This window comes from Acinonyx jubatus, chromosome X (genome assembly GCF_027475565.1).
Source record: "Acinonyx jubatus isolate Ajub_Pintada_27869175 chromosome X, VMU_Ajub_asm_v1.0, whole genome shotgun sequence".
NCBI lineage: Eukaryota > Metazoa > Chordata > Mammalia > Carnivora > Felidae > Acinonyx > Acinonyx jubatus.
The window spans coordinates 8587796-8604538 of NC_069389.1; the positions used below are offsets into that span (position 1 = coordinate 8587796).

General features: G+C 40.2%; 1 long non-coding RNA gene across 1 annotated transcript in view; it reads left to right on the forward strand.

Moving 5' to 3' along the window:
* LOC128311550 (uncharacterized) overlaps nt 1-16743 on the forward strand; it is a 73317-nt gene that overhangs the window by 42064 nt on the left and 14510 nt on the right. Inside the window, exon 4 of the long non-coding RNA XR_008290006.1 lies at nt 10240-10369. This is a non-coding gene — a long non-coding RNA (uncharacterized LOC128311550). The remainder of the gene's footprint in view (nt 1-10239; nt 10370-16743) is intronic.

Here is a 16743-nt window from a genome sequence, read left to right on the forward strand (position 1 = left end):
GTAATCCAAAACACTTGTATATCAAAGTGAATTTCAAGAACCATTGGCCCAGTTGTGATCATGTGACATTCAGTGTCACATACTACTCATATTGCAAGATATCGCTCATTTATTAAGTTAAAATTTATTAGAAATGTTTTCTTGTGGGACGCCTGGGTGGCGCAGTCGGTTAAGCGTCCGACTTCAGCCAGGTCACGATCTCGCGGTCCGCGAGTTCGAGCCCCGCGTCAGGCTCTGGGCTGATGGCTCAGAGCCTGGAGCCTGTTTCCGATTCTGTGTCTCCCTCTCTCTCTGCCCCTGCCCCGTTCATGCTCTGTTTCTCTCTGTCCCAAAAATAAATAAAATTGAAAAAAAAAATTGAAAAAAAAAAAAGAAATGTTTTCTTGTCTTGCAGAACATTCACAGAACAAGTTACAATCCAAGGTTTTACTGTATTATTGATAATTATATACATTATTTTACATTTGTTTTGTATCTTAAAAATAATTTTTTTCCACCACTAAAGTAATAGAACAGATGAGTTTTGGCAAATAAAAATATATACATAAAACATGTAACAAAATTGTACCACAATTCATACTATAAAAATGGCTTGAGTTCTTCATTTCATTGTTTTCTTAATATACTATATAGATTTGTTTGCATTATCTTTTTATTTATATTTATTTATTTTTATTTTTTTAAGTGTTTATTTTTGAGAGAGAGATTGAGAGAGAGGGAGAGAGGGAGAGAGAGAGAGAGAATGAGTGGGGGAGGGGCAGAGAAAAAGGGAGACACAGAATCCGAAGCAGGCTCCAGGCCCTGAGCTGACAGCACAGAGCCCAATGCAGGGCTTGAACTCATGAGCCGCGAGATCATGACCTGAGCCAGAGTCAGCCGCCAAACTGACTGAGCCACCTAGGCACCCCATCTTTCTATTTTTATTTTTAATTGTACTGTTGGCAGGTAATATTAGTTTCAGGAGTACAACAGTGATTCAACAATAGTAACATTATGAAGTGCTCACCACAAGTGTAGTTACAATCTGTTGCCATACAAAATTATCACAATATTACTGGCTATATTTCCTATGCCATACTTTTCATCCCTGTGTCTTACTTTAGAATTGGAAGTTTATACCTTTTAATCTCCTTCACCTGTTTTGCATATCCTCCCACCCCTTGGATTTGGGAAGCTGTTTTTTGGTAGATATATCATTAGGCATAATTATTATTGAAAAGTGCATTTATAAACCTTTATCTTCCTTACATATATTTAATTTACTTATTCTTAATTATGTTTAAATCACTTATGAAAATTTTATAAGGCATTAAACAGCTAAACATCATTCTTGCTGACATATTCTATAACAGAACTAATATGAGCTTATTCACTTTTAGTAAACCTAGGTAGAACAAAAGTATTATATTTGATGCTGATGACTCTAAAGGCGTGCTTATTTTAATTAAACTAACACACTTAAACTAGTTTCTATTTACCAAAGATTATCCTAGATCACTTTGTACTTGAAAACCATTTGAGTTAGTTCCTATATTTCTGAGAGTATAATGATTTATGTAAATACCTTTTTGACTTTAAGCCTATTACATAAAGCCCTTTACAAATTAATTTTGGCAATATCATCTGGAGGTAGAAAAATATCATATATCTGTAACACACATACATAGACATACACAGAAATCTTATAGCTTTCATTTTTAAAAATTTTAGCCATGAGACCAACAGACACATACAAAGATGCTCAACCTCACCAATCATTAGAGAAATTTGCAAATCAAAACGATAATGAGATATCACCTAACACCAGTCAGAATGGCTAGTCCCAAAAAGACAAGAAATAACAAACACTGGCAAGGATGTGGAGAAAGGGAACCCTCATCCTCTGTTGGTGGGAATGTAAGTTGGCACAGCTACTCTGGAAAACAGTATGGAGTTTCCATAAAAAACTAAAAATAAGACCTACCATATGGTCCAATAATTTCACTTCTGGGTATTTACCCAACGAAAATGAAAACACTAATTTGAAGAGATACATACACCTCTATGTTTATTGCAGCATTATTTATAATAGCCAAGATATGGAAGCAACCCAAGTATCCATTAAAACATGAATAGGGCACCCGGCTGGCTCAGTCCATAGAGCATGTGACTCTTGATCTTGGGGTTGTAAGTTTGAGCCCCACATTGGGTGTAGATATTACTTTTAAAAATTTTTTAAAAAATGAATAAAGAAGATATGGTGTATATACACAATGGAATATTACTCAGCCACAAAAAAGAGTAAAATACTGCCATTTATGGGGCACCTGGTTGGCTCAGTCGGTTGGGTGTCTGACTTCAGGCCAGGTCATGATCCTGTGCTTTGTGGGTTCAAGCCCCGCATCAGACTCTGTGCTGACAACTCGGAGCCTGGAGCCTGCTTCGGATTCTGTGTGTCCCTCTCTCTCTGCCCCTCCCCTGCTTGCACTCTCTCTGTCTCCCAAAAATAAGTAAACGTTAAAAAAAAAAATACTATCATTTGTGACAATATGGATGGACCTAGAGGGTATTGTGCTAAGGGAAATGTAAGAGAAAGACAAATACCATATGAAATCACTTATATGTGGAATCTAAAAAACAAAACAAAGAAACAATAACAAAACAAAAATAGAAACAGATTCACAAATATAGAGAACAAACTGGTGGTTGGCTGGAGGCAGGGAAGGAAATAGACAAAATAGGTACAGGAGATTAGGGGCTTCCAAGTTATAAAGCTTCCAGTTATAAAATAAATTAGTCATGAGGATAGAAAGTATGGGTACAGAATTTAGTCAATGTAATAACTTTGTATACTGACAGATGGTAACTGCATTTATTGTGGTGAGCATTTCATAATGTTCATAATTGTCATATCACTATGTTGTATACCTGAAATATTATATATCAGCTATACTTAAATTAAAAATACATGGGATACCTGGGTGGCTCAGTTGGTTGAGCATCTGACGTCAGCTCAGGTCATGATCTCACAGCTTGTGAATTAGAGCCCTGCGTTGGGCTCTGTGCTGACAGCCAGAGCTTGGAACCTGCTTCAGATTCTGTGTCTCCCTCTCTCTCTGCCTCTCCCTCACTTACACTGTGTCTCTTTCTCTCTTGAAAATAAATAAACATTAAAAATTTGTTTTTAAATACAGATAAATTTTGGGGCACCTGGCTGGCTCAGTTGGCAGAGTGTGTGACTCTTGACCTCGGGGTTGTAAATTCAAGCTCCACGTTGGGTGTAGAAATTACTTAAAAAAAAAAATCTTTAAAAAAATACAGAAAAATTTGAAACAATAAAAGTAATAAAAGATGAAAAGAGGTGCTATAAAAATGTAAGATAACATTTTAGCAATTAGGTATGATAATGCAGAACTTTATAAAAGAATGGTTGTATATAAATTGTGTTTCTGGCAGATAGAATAAGTTTGCTTGCTCAGGTGGCTAAAGCTTTTACTAATATTTGTGAAAAAGACTTTTAAGATTTTTCATTTACCTAATTTTCAAATAGCTTCTTTTTTTTTTCAAATTTTTATTTAAATTCTAGTTAGTTAACCTACAGTGCAGTATTGGTTTCAGGATTAGAATTTAGTGATTCATCACTTACAGACAACACCCAATGCTCATCATAACAAGTGTCCTCCTTAATACCCATTACCCATCTAGCCTATCCCCCACCCACCTCCCTCCATCAACCCTCAGTTTGTTCTCTATCTGTATTATTATTATTGTTGTTATTAATTTTTATTTTTGAGAGACAGAGTCCGAGTGGGAGAGGGGCAGAGACAGAGGGAGACAGAGAATCCGAAGCAGGCTTCAGGCTCTGAGCTGTCAGCACAGAGCCCAACAGAGGGCTTGAACCCACGAACCACGAGATCATGACCTGAGCTGAAGTGGGACACATAACCGACTGAGCCACCCAGGCGCCCCTGTTCTCTATCGTTAAGAGTCTCTTATGATTTGTTTCCCTCTCTCTTCCACCTCCCATGTTCATCTGTTTCTTAAATTCCGCATATGAGTGAAATCACATGGTATTTGTCTTTCTCTGACTTATTTCACTTAACATAATACACTCTAGCTCCATCCATGTTGTTACAAATGGCAAGATTTCATTCTTTTTGATGGCTGAGTAATATTCAATTGTGTGTGTGTGCACGCGCGCACCACATCTTTTTTTTTAATGTTTATTTATTTTGAGAGAGAGAGCACATGAGCTGGGGAGGGGGGCAGAGGGAGAGAAAGAGAAAATCCCAAGCAGGCTCCACATTCAGGGCAGAGCCCGACAGGGGGCTCCATGTCACAACTGTGAGATCACGACCCAAGTCAGTATCAAGAGTTGGATGCTTAACCAAGTGAGCCAGCTAGGCTCACTGCTGTTATACCACATCTTCTTTATCCATTCATCACTTGATAGACATCAAATAGCTTCTTCTTTTTTTCTTTAATTAGAATTATCTTCCTGAAGTTTGCATTTTAAGATGGCTCTGAGTTCCGGGGCACCTGGGTGGCTCAGTGGGTTGAGTGTCTGAGTTAAGTTCAGGTCATGATCTCGCAGTTCATGGGTTTGAGCCCTGGGTTGGGTGGGCTGTGTGCTGACAGCTCAGAGCCTGGAGCCTGCTTCAGATTCTGTGTCTCCCTCTCTCTCTGCCCCTCCTCCACTCATGCTCTCTCTCGCTCTGTCTCTCAGTAAATAAATAAACGTTAAAAAAAGATGGCTCTGAGTTTCTAGAGAAAACCAGGTGGAACATCTACATCTCAAAGGCACAGAGAAAGGATGTAAGTTTCTCCAAGAAGGGCTTTTGCTGTCTGAATCCAAATCTTTTACAATATCTGCAAGCCTTTGAGATGGATAGAGGGGGATTGGTAGAGAGGATAGTTGGGCTTTGTATTGTTTCTAGAGCTGCATGTCTGTTCTTAGAAAGACTGATACTGTAAAATGAGTACATTTGTTTTTAATTCTTCAAAGAATAAGGTTGCAATCTGAATGTGTAGCCCCTGACCCAGCCATCAAAGTACGGGAGCCTCCATTTGCTTCTTTGTGTCAGGGAGAAGATCTGCAACAAACCAAACGATTTGTATGTTCTAGATTTACAGCTGGGTTTCTTTACAACATTTTAGTAAATCCTTCCACAGTGCCTTCAGAATGCTTTTCTTTCTTCTGGGTAAATAGTTTCGTTTTAACTTAGGGGAGAAGGCCTAAAAAAAGTTCTTATCAGGCTCTGAATATCAGCTTCCAATTTGGCTAATTTATGACCACAGAGCTACTTAAAAAAATCCTTTTGAGTATCTTGTCAGGTTTCAGCTGGAACAAGCAGTAAATATTTCTGGCAGTATTGAACCACCCCATGGAGCTAAGAGGGGTTCTCAAAGAGGTGCAGATGATACTAGTTACCCAAATCTAGAGCCACTGTGAAAAATACCCAATAGAAAGAAAGACCTGGACAGTCCCCGAGAGCTGCAATTGCTGGGGTATTGTAACAGTTGGTAGGACCCTAGCTGCAAATGGAATGCCATCCGCATTTCTGCCCAGCCTTATCTGGCCACAAATAGGGTGTAACACAGATTTATGTTCAGCCATCTTTTGGGGGCCCCTAATCTGACAGTTGCCTAGCTAAGTTCTCAGGGTACAAAATGAGACAGACAAGAAGGCAATAGTTATCCTTGTTTGAGAAAGGATGGATAACCCATGTTTTTTTCTGCTGATCCAAATTTGGAAAGGAAGGGAAAATGTGAAATTTACCTTCTTATCTTGACCAGGCACCACAGACAGTCATCTGGGAGGGCTGACTTTGGTAAGAATTCTTACCTTTTGCTGGCTTCTGCCAGTTTTCCCAGAATGCCTTCTTCATGGCTGCATTGCGAGTGAGGTGTCCCAGCTGGTCTTATCCTGGCCAGCAGAAATTATAGAGGAAGAAGAATAATTTTCCCTCTACTCTTTATAGTGAGTGTCTGGCTGAGACCCTTGTTATCAGAGCACCTTGTAAATTGATAAGATTATCTAAAATGGGTAAAAGTTTCCCACTGAAGCCAGTATAATTGAAGATTATCTTTGGTAAGGTTAACCTACTTGTTCAGTCTTAAAAGAAAGTTTTATTCACCTGAGGCCTCACGTGGGCACCGGTTCATTTAAGTCAGACCTAGTCTGACTCCAGACCCAGTCCAGTTTTTAAGTCCGACCTAGTCCATTTCCAGCAGTTTTGAACCCAGTCTGGAAGTAGAGATGTTGAAATAAAGTGGGAAAGCTCATAACGCGAAAGCTGTGGAACCTGGATCCAGGATCCGAGTAGGACTTGCTCACCGTCTCCACAGGCAGCAGGAAAGCAGCATGCTCCAGGGGCTCATGTTTGCTTTCCGTGTTTGGTCTCTCATTGCTCTGGAACTGGTAAAAGATAAACTGAGGCATATTAAAATACTGTAGAGTTTATTTGAGCAAAAATCAATTCGAATCGCGCTGCACCAAACTAGAAGTGGTTAGAAGCACTCTTTTCACAGGAGCTCGGGGAGAGATTTTTTGTGAAGAAAAGATGGAAGCAAAGTACGGAAATTATTGATGGGCTGTCCCTCTAAGCCTAGGTGGCTGTTTGTGATGGGTTATCCTTAGCGTTTTGATTTTATAACTGTGAGGCATTTAGAGACTTAGATTTTGGTTTGCTTTTGTAGGCCACGGCATTAGAGCCTCCTCAGTTTAACAGCCTCCTTGTTTAATAAGATTTTATGTTTCAGTCTCACAAAATATTCATTTATTGGGTCAGTTTCCTATGTCAGCTAATTATACTGTGTGATTCTCTATGACTACAGCAGTGATGATGTCCTTTCCCAGGTAGTTGGGTTTTTTTTGCCTTGAGTTTTAGAATCACTATTACCTTGGGTTTGATAGTTCCTGTTATCCTATAATTTTTTTTTTTTAATTTTTAAAAAAAAAATTTTTTTTTCAACGTTTATTTATTTTTGGGACAGAGAGAGACAGAGCATGAATGGGGAGGGGCAGAGAGAGAGGGAGACACAGAATCGGAAACAGGCTCCAGGCTCTGAGCCATCAGCCCAGAGCCTGACGCGGGGCTCGAACTCACGGACCGCGAGATCGTGACCTGGCTGAAGTCGGACGCTTAACCGACTGTGCCACCCAGGCGCCCCAATTTTTTTTTTTTAAAGTCAACACAAGGGATGGGCTAAATGGGTGATGGGTACTAAGGAGGGCACTTGTGATGAGCACTGGGTATCGTATATAAGTGAGGAATCACTAAATTCTACTCCTGAAACCAATACTACACTATATGTTAACTAACTTGGATTTAAATAAAATTAAAAATAAATAAATGAATAATTAATACAAACATGAAAATAAGAAATAAAAATGGTCTTTTAGCCTTATTTTTAGGCCTGGATCAATAGATATGCACCAGGCCAGAATTTGTCTGTCGTTAATTCATTTGCTTTTTTCAGTTTATCTTTTGCACAATACTATGGGAAGACACACTTGAAATGTGGACATTCCTCCTTGGGATTTGCTATGGAGATAAAACTTGTAAGAACTAAAGCAAGTAGAAAGTGCTTAATACTCTAAGTACAAGAGTATATGAAGTTCCATGGATGTTCTAAGGAGGGAAAGAACGTTTCCACTAGGGTAGCAGTTAAGTAGATGGGGTGGAGGCAGGAGTTTTGAAGATGGTCTTAACGTTGGGTTGGCATTTCAGAATGACCTTACAGAGTAGGTAAGATCTTAAAAAGAGGTTTTGAGGTGGGAAAAGTATTACAGGGAGGAAATAGTATGAAGGAAAGCATTTTGGTCACCAGTGGGACTGATATGAAGACCAAGGGGTTACTTAGACTAATGTGAAAGTGCCAACAAAGAAAGTGCCAGAAACTAAGGTTACACATGAGTTATGCGGAGATCAGGGAAACTTTGGGTGCCAAACTCAAGATTTCTTGCACAGGTATAAACTTTTGAATTTCTACGTAGCAGTGGTATACGGGCCCTGAGAATGCACCTCATAGGCCTCCTGCACGGGGGCAGGGGTGGGGGGGGGCAGTTGTCCCAGGACCCCAGCCTCCGCCCTCTGGAATCCATTGTAGCTCTTGCCTCCCATGGGCTGCTCCCCAGCAATGACTGAGTGGGGACACTGAAGCATGCTGTTTCAGGAGACAAACTCTTTTGTTGGTTGACCTTGGATTAAGAACTCCCAGACAGCTTTGCTGAAGCTTCCTTAGACAGTAAAGGTGGGTCTGTCAGCTCTCTTAACCTTGCCTGACCCCATCTGTTATTTCCCTTTGCGTGGCATTTCTATTAACAAAATGCTCATATATTTAATCTTGGCTTGATTCCTGCTCCTTAGATAAAGGACCAGGACTAAATCAAGGTGTTTAAGGGTAGCAACCTGGTTGGAGGTGTAGGACTTGGGAAATTGTCTCGAAGATGTGTTTGTATGGCAAGCACACTGCTTTTATTTAGATCACGTAGATATTTGAAGACCCTTTGATGGAACTGGTGGCAATTATAGAGGTCTGTTAGCAACCCCCTAGGTTACCCTGGGTGTTGGCAGTGGGAGTCACTTAATAGTTTTGACTTATTGGGGCACCGTGGTGGGTCAATCAGTTGAGCAACCGACTTGGTTTCAGCTCAGGTCATGATCTCAACGGTTCGTGGGATTGAGCCCTGCATCAGGCTCTGTGCTTACAGTGCAGAGCCTGCTTGGAATTTGCTCTCTCCCCCTCTCTCTGCCCTTCCTCAACTCATGCTTTCTCTCTCTCTCTCTCTCTCTCTCTCTCTCTCTCTCTCTCTCTCAGAATGAATAAATAAACATTAAAAAAAACATTTTGACTTACAGGAATGGTGACACAGATTATTTCATAGTTCAGTCATTAACTATTATTACATAATAACACTAATTCTTGCCTCTAGTTCAGCGCTTCTGACTTAGAAAAAAACTAACATGTTAAGTGTTTGACAAAGACAGCTTAGAAATTATTTTCTCCATTATTTTTTCTCCTCGGTATCCTTTTAATACATTTTGTCAGGAATTATGGCATGGCTGTACAATTTCTTAATTTGTATGTTCTTTCTTTGTATAATTCATGAAAGAACTCTCGTGGTGGCCAAAAATTACTTTGACTCCATTTAGTATTAATAAAGACGTGTGTTAAAACATGCGCTCTGTTTGCCTGTTACTCAGCTTTGGGTTATGCTTGGTCTTGCATTGAAATAATTCTATGTTAAGGACCTCGCCGTTGGTTGCCTTGGATATCGTGGTACTGTCACAACTTTAGGCTGTGACTTTGCTGCAGGTGCTAACAGGAGGAGACAATAGGCTGCCAAGCAGAGGCAGGGAGGGAAAACTGGATTCCCACACATACCGCGGCCTTGGCATGTTGCACACATTGCATGAGTCTGTGAAAATAACTTCTACTGGGAATATGTGCCATAAATAAACAAAGACTGCTCAGAAAGTTAACAAGAATGAAGGAATGAGGGAGGAAGAAGAGAGGAGTCTGGGAGAGGAGTGACGGCCCTTGAAGGCCATTGCAGTGGCAGCGCTAAATGGGTGGTCAGACACAGCTGAAGGCCGAGGACGGAGGAAGCCATCTGCGGGACACTAGACCCCACAAGAATAAGCCAAGACCATGAACAGGGTAAGTAGAAGTGAGGGGAAAATGGCCAATTGTTTTTGAGTCGTGTGCACAACTGGAGAATTGGGAGCTTTTGGCCAAAGCAGCCAGGCCTATTGTCTTTATATGCAAAACCATCCTGTCATTGTTTTGTTGCTCTGGGAACTTTATAGAGAATCAGTGCCTCATTTATCCATGGAGACTTCCATTCATCTGCTAATCCCCTAAGAACAAAGCTGCATTCCATAATTGAAGAGTTTAATGGACATTTTCCATTGACCTTCTCACTCTGATTTTGTTGGCATTCTTAAGTTCTGTTTATAGTAAAATGTGTTTCCTTGGGTAGTAAAATGGACTTTTTCCCTAGTAAATGTCTGTGCCTGTGTAGAAAAATGTGGAAGAAACTTTATTATTCATTGTTACGAGTAGTTTCATAAAGTTAATCATTATTTAAATTTAGTAGAGATAGGAAAAGTCAAAAGAACATCTGTTTGTGACATTTTCAGGAGATGAGTTCTTGCCATGAGTAAAAGGGAGTGGATTATACTGTTCTTTAAAAATGTGTAACACATTTTGTATGAAGAAGATAATCAAAACCAGATATCATTTATCTCATAGGTGGATGGAAAAGAGACCAAGAAAAAAAAATAAGTGGCTTGGTGACCTAACTTTACCCAGAGAATGGAAAATAAAATGCAAGACTCCAAACCCTGCCCTTCTATTTCATCTTCATTTTGGAAAAATACAGGTGAGTATAGTCATTCTGAAAATTGATCTAGGGGCTGTGAAAACAAAGTCGCCAAGACAGCAGTGCAGATGTGAGTCAAAGAAGTTTTTGGTTTCCTTGCAAATATAATTAGAATGGTATTGTTTTCTTATTCATGAATGTGGAAATGTGCGACTTGATTATTTTTTATTTATTCATTTATTTATTTTTAGTTTTTTGAAATTCAAGTTAACATATAGTGTAGTGTTGGTTTCAGGAAGAGAATTGAGTGATTCATCACTTATGTACAACACCCAGTGCTCCTCCCAACAAGCACCCTCCTTAATGCCCTTCACCTGTCTAGCCGAACCCCTTACCCACCTCTCCTCCAGCAGCCCTCAGTTTGTTCTCTGTATTTAATAGTCTCTTATGGTTTGCCTCCCTCTCTGTTTTTATCTTATTTTTCCTTCCCTTCCCCTATGGTCATCTGCAGTGTTTCTTAAATTCCACATATGAATGAAATCATAGGACATCTGTCTTTCGGTGACTGACTTCTTTTGCTCGGGATAATACACTCGTTCCATCCACTTTGTTGCAAGTGGCAAGATTTCATTCTTTTTGATTGCTGAGTAATATTCCATTGTGTGTGTGGGGGGATGGATATATGTATATACCACATCTTCTTTATCCGTTCATCAGCGACTTGATTACAAAGCACATCTATGTGCTTTGTAGTTGTACAGGACATATGAAGGTGTGCTAACACAGAACTCGGTCTGCATAGAAAAGGCGACTGTGACAACAGTAATGGTGACAGTCACAGCCTAGGGCATACTCATTCTATGCTGAACATTGTACTAAGGTGTGCTCCATAGGTTTTCCAATCAATCCTTATAATAAGATTAATTATTTTCAGCATTTTATGAATATGGAAACTGAGGCATAGAGAGGTTAAGACACCGGCTGAGCTTCATGTATCTGGTATAACGAGTCCAGGTTTGTTATCTCTCTCCAAGGAAAATTCTCTTAACCAGGGCAGATTGTATAACTGGTATACTGAGTGACGATTGGAAAACACCAGCTTCTTTCACACATTTGATTCTTCTGAAAGGATATCCAGATTGTAGAGGAAGCTGAATCAGAATGCGCTGATTCATACAAGGCTTTGGCATAGGAATGACTACTATGCGGCCTGGTCTTACGAGATCTTAGGTCCATCAACTACTTGCTTTTGGAAGAAGGACTTCACCAGGAAGGTTCAGTTTCTAGGCAAGTAGTTGGAGTAATGAAGGACTGCAAACATTGAATTTAGGCAATAGCAGGAGAAACAGGGTGAAAAGCGTAGTTCTCAGTTCATGGGTCCCGGAAATCCAGACAGCATCAAGTTTAGTAAAGTTTTGTAAAGTAATGGACTGAATGTTGTCTCATGGTTTTTTAAAAGTTTTAATTCCAATATACTTAACGTACAGTGTTACATTAGTTCCAGGTGTGCAATGTAGTGATTCGGCGATTCTGTGCATCGACCCAGTGTTCATCACAAGTGGACTCCTTAATCTGCATCGCCTGTTCCCCCGTAGCACCTCCCCACCTTCTGCCCCTCTGGTGACCATCAGTGTGTTTTCTGTAGTTAAGAGGCTGTTTCTTGGTTTGTCTCTCTCTCTTTTTTTCCTTTGTTCTGTTTCTTAAATTCCACATATGAGTAAAATCAGATGTTATTTGTCTTTCTCTGACTTATTTTGCTTAGTGTAACACTCTTTAGTTCTATTCATGTCTCATGTCATTGTAGACAGCAAGATTTCATTCCTTTTTTATGGCTGAATAATATTCCCCCCCCATCTTTATCCATTCATCTATCGATGGACACTTAGCCTGCTTCCTCATGGTTTTTATTTTTACTGAAAAAATATGCTAGTGGTGTGTTTTTATAGTCTGGATATTTAATTTTAGAAGATTTCACAAATTTTGATGACTTTGTGCCACCATTAGCCAATTTCTCAGGTAGAAATATACTTTTGTGGTGCGATTGATGGTTAACAGTAATGGATGTTAATTAATTCATATGTAGGGAGTCTTTTTAATTTTGATGTCCTGTAGCTGATTTCTCCTCAGATCTGATTGCATGAGTATTTTTCAAATACTGCATATCACAACCTATCGTGGGTTATAATAGTAATAGTAACTAATACCAGTTTTTAATAAAATAGAAGGGAAAATGTTAGAGTACGTAATTAAGAGGTATTGTTTTGAGAAACTCTTATCTCGTGTATATACCTATATCTCTATATTTGTAAATACTTACATGTCCATAGATACATATCTAAATACTGAATCAGGATGTGAAATGTGGCAGTCACACTTTTGAAAATATTGAATTAGATCATTATTTTTTACTCAGGACTTGCCATTGTTAAAGAGCTTATGCTAGGTGACAGAGAAAAGTAAACTATTTTCTCTTGTTTTTTTAAAAAATTTTAACATTTATTTATCTTGAGAGAGACAGAGAGAGACAGAGTGCGAGTGGGGGAGGGGCAGAGAGAGAGGGAGACACAGAATCTGAAACAGGCTCGAGCTAGTTTCAGCGCAGAGCCCGATGCAGGGCTCGAACTCAAGAACCGTGAGATCCTGACCAGAGCCGAAGTCGGACACTTAACTGACTGAGCCACCCAGGTGCCCCTATTTTCTTTTGTTTTTTTAATGTTTATTTATTTTTGAGAGAGAGACAGAGTGGGCGAGGGGCAAGCAGAGAGGGGGTCAGAGGATTGGAAGCTGGCTCTGCACTGACAGCAGAGAGCCCAATGTGGGGTTCAAACTCACAAACTGTGAAGTCACAACCTGAGCTGAAGTTGGATGCTTAGCCGACTGAGCCACCCAGGCGCCCCAAACTCTATTTTCTTACTTTTCAATTATGCTTGTGTAATTTGCATTAGTGTCAGTCCTTGACAAGTAGAGAATATAATCTGTAAATTCACTTAGGTCCACGTTAGGACCTTAGGTCCGCTTAAGGTCCACATCAACTGCAACAGAACAAAAGTATTCCGGGTGCCTGACAGACCCCTTGATAACTCATTTCCCTCGGGAGAGTTCCAGCAGTGTACCAGGTTCATGGCCTTTAGACATCCCCACTGAGAGAGAGTGCCACTGACAATCTTTATATGACCTGTTAGCAAAGCTTAATTTCTTTCCTATTATTTTAGACCAAAAAAATGCATTTAAATAAAAGTGCTGATATTTTTATCCTGCACCCCAGTGGATTGTGTTGGGCCACACCCTGTGGAGCACAATCTCTGCTTTGTAGGCACGTTGTCCACTGGCAGCCACCCCTGCCTTCTGTTCTGACCTCATCTCACACAACTGTCCCTGCTCTGGTCTAATCACACTGAATACACCAAACAGATTCCTGTCTCAGGGCATTTGAACCAGTGGTTCTCTTTACCCGACATGATCCCTATGAGTCTAGCTCTTTGTCATGATGCAAGATTTGGTTCAAAGGATACCTTCTTGAAGAGGCCTTCCTGATTACTGTATTTCACAGAGCCCCCTCCTCTTTCCATAGCCCCCAGTTACTCTCTATTCTCTTTCTGTTCTATTGCTCTCTTTGATTTATTTATTTTCACAGAACTTACCACTATCTGTTTAATCCCCCTCATACATTCTAAGCCCCTCTAGAATGGGATCTTGTCTCTACAGTCCACCCCCCATATCCCCAGGATGTTTTGGGGGCTGGTAAATATTTATGGAGAGATTCAACATTTCTCCTGTCCCTCTGCCTCACTTGAACCTGTGCCTTTGGATCTAGTTTTTTCATTTGTGTCTGAAAACAGTTCCTCCCCATGACATCAGTTGGCAGAGACACTGTATTAGGAAGGATGGGGTGGTTGATTGTAGGGTAAGCTGGATGCTGTGAGAACTCCCTGGAAGTAATACTTGTGACCTAAGGATTGGATAGGGATGCTTGTCCTGGAAATCCTGATGACTTATTTCTGGTAATGAAGTGATTAGTCCACTTATGTGTCTGAGAACAGAGACCTTCACAACTGCAGGTGAATTATGCTCTTAGCTCTAAAGGAGATCAAATTTTTGTGTTCCATAGATAATTTCCACGATCAGAAACTTGATCTCCAACTGGAGATGTTTTCTTGAGACACATTAATAGAGTCTGCTAAATTTTATCCCTGAAGACAAAATATTACACTCTGAATTTGGAGTTAACCAACTGTACCTAAATTCCCTACTATCCTGCCTTATGTCTGGTACTCAGTAGACCCTTAATAGGTATCAGTTAGATGAATAAATAAATAAACATAGTCATGGGGGTTGGGTCTGATCTGGCTCTGACATTATTCAGCTGTGCTACCTAGATCAGGGTCTGACAAACTGTGGTTCATAGGCCAAGTCCAGGCCACCACAGTTTTTATAAATAAAGTTTTATTGGAACACAGTCATGCTCATTTTTTTAAGTATTGCCTTTCACACTATAGTGGCAGAGTTGAGTAGGTGTGACAGAGATGAGATAGCCCAAAAGCTTAAAATATTTACCCTCTGGACATTTACAGGAAAAGTTTGCTGACCCCTGGGCTGGGGAATGCCACTTAACTTCTCCAGGCATTGATTTTGTCATTCATAAAATGAGTTGAATGGACTCAGTGATGTCCAAGGTCCTTCTCAAAGCTTACATCCACATTTTCTAGATTGTAAGATACTATGTTCCTAAAGAAACTCAAAGTGAATGGACTTAAGGTTACCCTCACTGTCTTCTTAGAAAACATGATTTCATGAAGCTGTGTTTTCATTAAATGGAGATATAGGTTTTGCCACATTTATCTGAAAGACATACGGAATGTTGCAGGTTGAGTTCATTTCTCTGGTTTGGTGTTTAAGTGTTTGGAGGAGTAGATGTATTATGCTGCTTAGTACCTTCCCACCGCTTTTGCCAAGGGCTCTGCTGAAGTAAAAGTCAAGAGTTTGTAAAGAAACTGATAAGTGGGTTTGCTTACAATCTATAATGCTTTAAGTGGGGGTCTGGTATATTGAGCTAAGAAGTAAAAAATAACATTAAATATAACATTAAAATCTCAGCTTGGCTTACTGTGAGGTCTTTCATGGTCCAGATAAGAAAATTATTCACTGCTACATGTTGCAGGAGAACAATTCTGGTCTGGGAAGAAACAAAAATTGTCTTTGTTAAGTTAGAATCAATTACTCTATCTTGATTGGTTTTCTTGTTTGGGCTTAAATTATAAGTGCTTAAGTACATAAAAGCTTCGTGGATTCCTTTGAAAGATCATCAGCCCTGCAAAGATTTTGTTCAGGTCATGAAACTTGTAATGGGTATTTCTCCTCATACTTGCCTTCCGCTTGCCTTCCTCCAATTTCTGTTGACTGCACGCTTCATCACAGATCACAGAAAATGAGCATCACCATCAGATCACGTAGTCAGGACTTTCTAACAGCCTGAACAACAACAAAAATAGAATACATTGAACTTTTATGAGAGGATAAGCAATGAATTGCAATTCTGGGACTCTGTCCCTCCCTCTTTCAACATTTCCTGACCATGTACTATGTGGCAGTTCTATACCAGGAGCTGGAATATCTCAGGTATATGTTATCTTTCACAGATTGCACATCTATAGCAATTTAGAGATTTCACACCATGATCCCACTTGGTTCTCACATGAGACTTTGGGAGGGAATCAGAACAAGGATTCCATCTACCCCTAAGGTTTATGTGGGACCTCTCTGTGGGAATACTGGAGTGAGGGAATGGAGATGGGAGCTCAGCCTGACTGCCTGGAGAAACTCCGGCCTCCTCCATGTGAGGATTTTGTTTTGTTTTGTTTTGTTTTAGAAGGGATCTTGTTGTGCTCTGGCGAACACCTGGCACCTCCATCTCACTGATCTGAGGGTAGGGAGCAGAAAAAGGTCAGTGACAAGGTACAAGGGCCCTAATTCCTAAGTTCCACCCTACTCTGTCTTCCAGCCCGAAGCAGGAGGCTGGATTTTCAGCTCACAGTGAGAGTGGCCCTTCTGAGCCTGCAGAATTCCCAGATAACTCTGGTGCTTCCCCAACACCCCCTCTCCTAACCAAACTCAAAGAGCTCCTTCCTCCTTGGGTGTAGAGTGCTTGCACGGGCATCTCTGAAATGTGAAAATTCTTTGCACATCATCCACCAGTGCTTGATGGTGACCTGGCAATAATAGAAACCGCATCTTAGACCTGTCAATAGGTAACTCTGCCTTTGGGTAAGTGACTCTCTGAGCTTTAACGCCCTGATTTGTGAAATAGGGGAGTTGGACTAGATTATCTTTGAGGTCTTTCCCGGTTCTTGCTTGCCATGCTTTTTGGACTAACATTTGATTCCCAAATTAACTCAGTTTATATAGGGCTCCTGATCCAGAGATATCACTATAGCAGA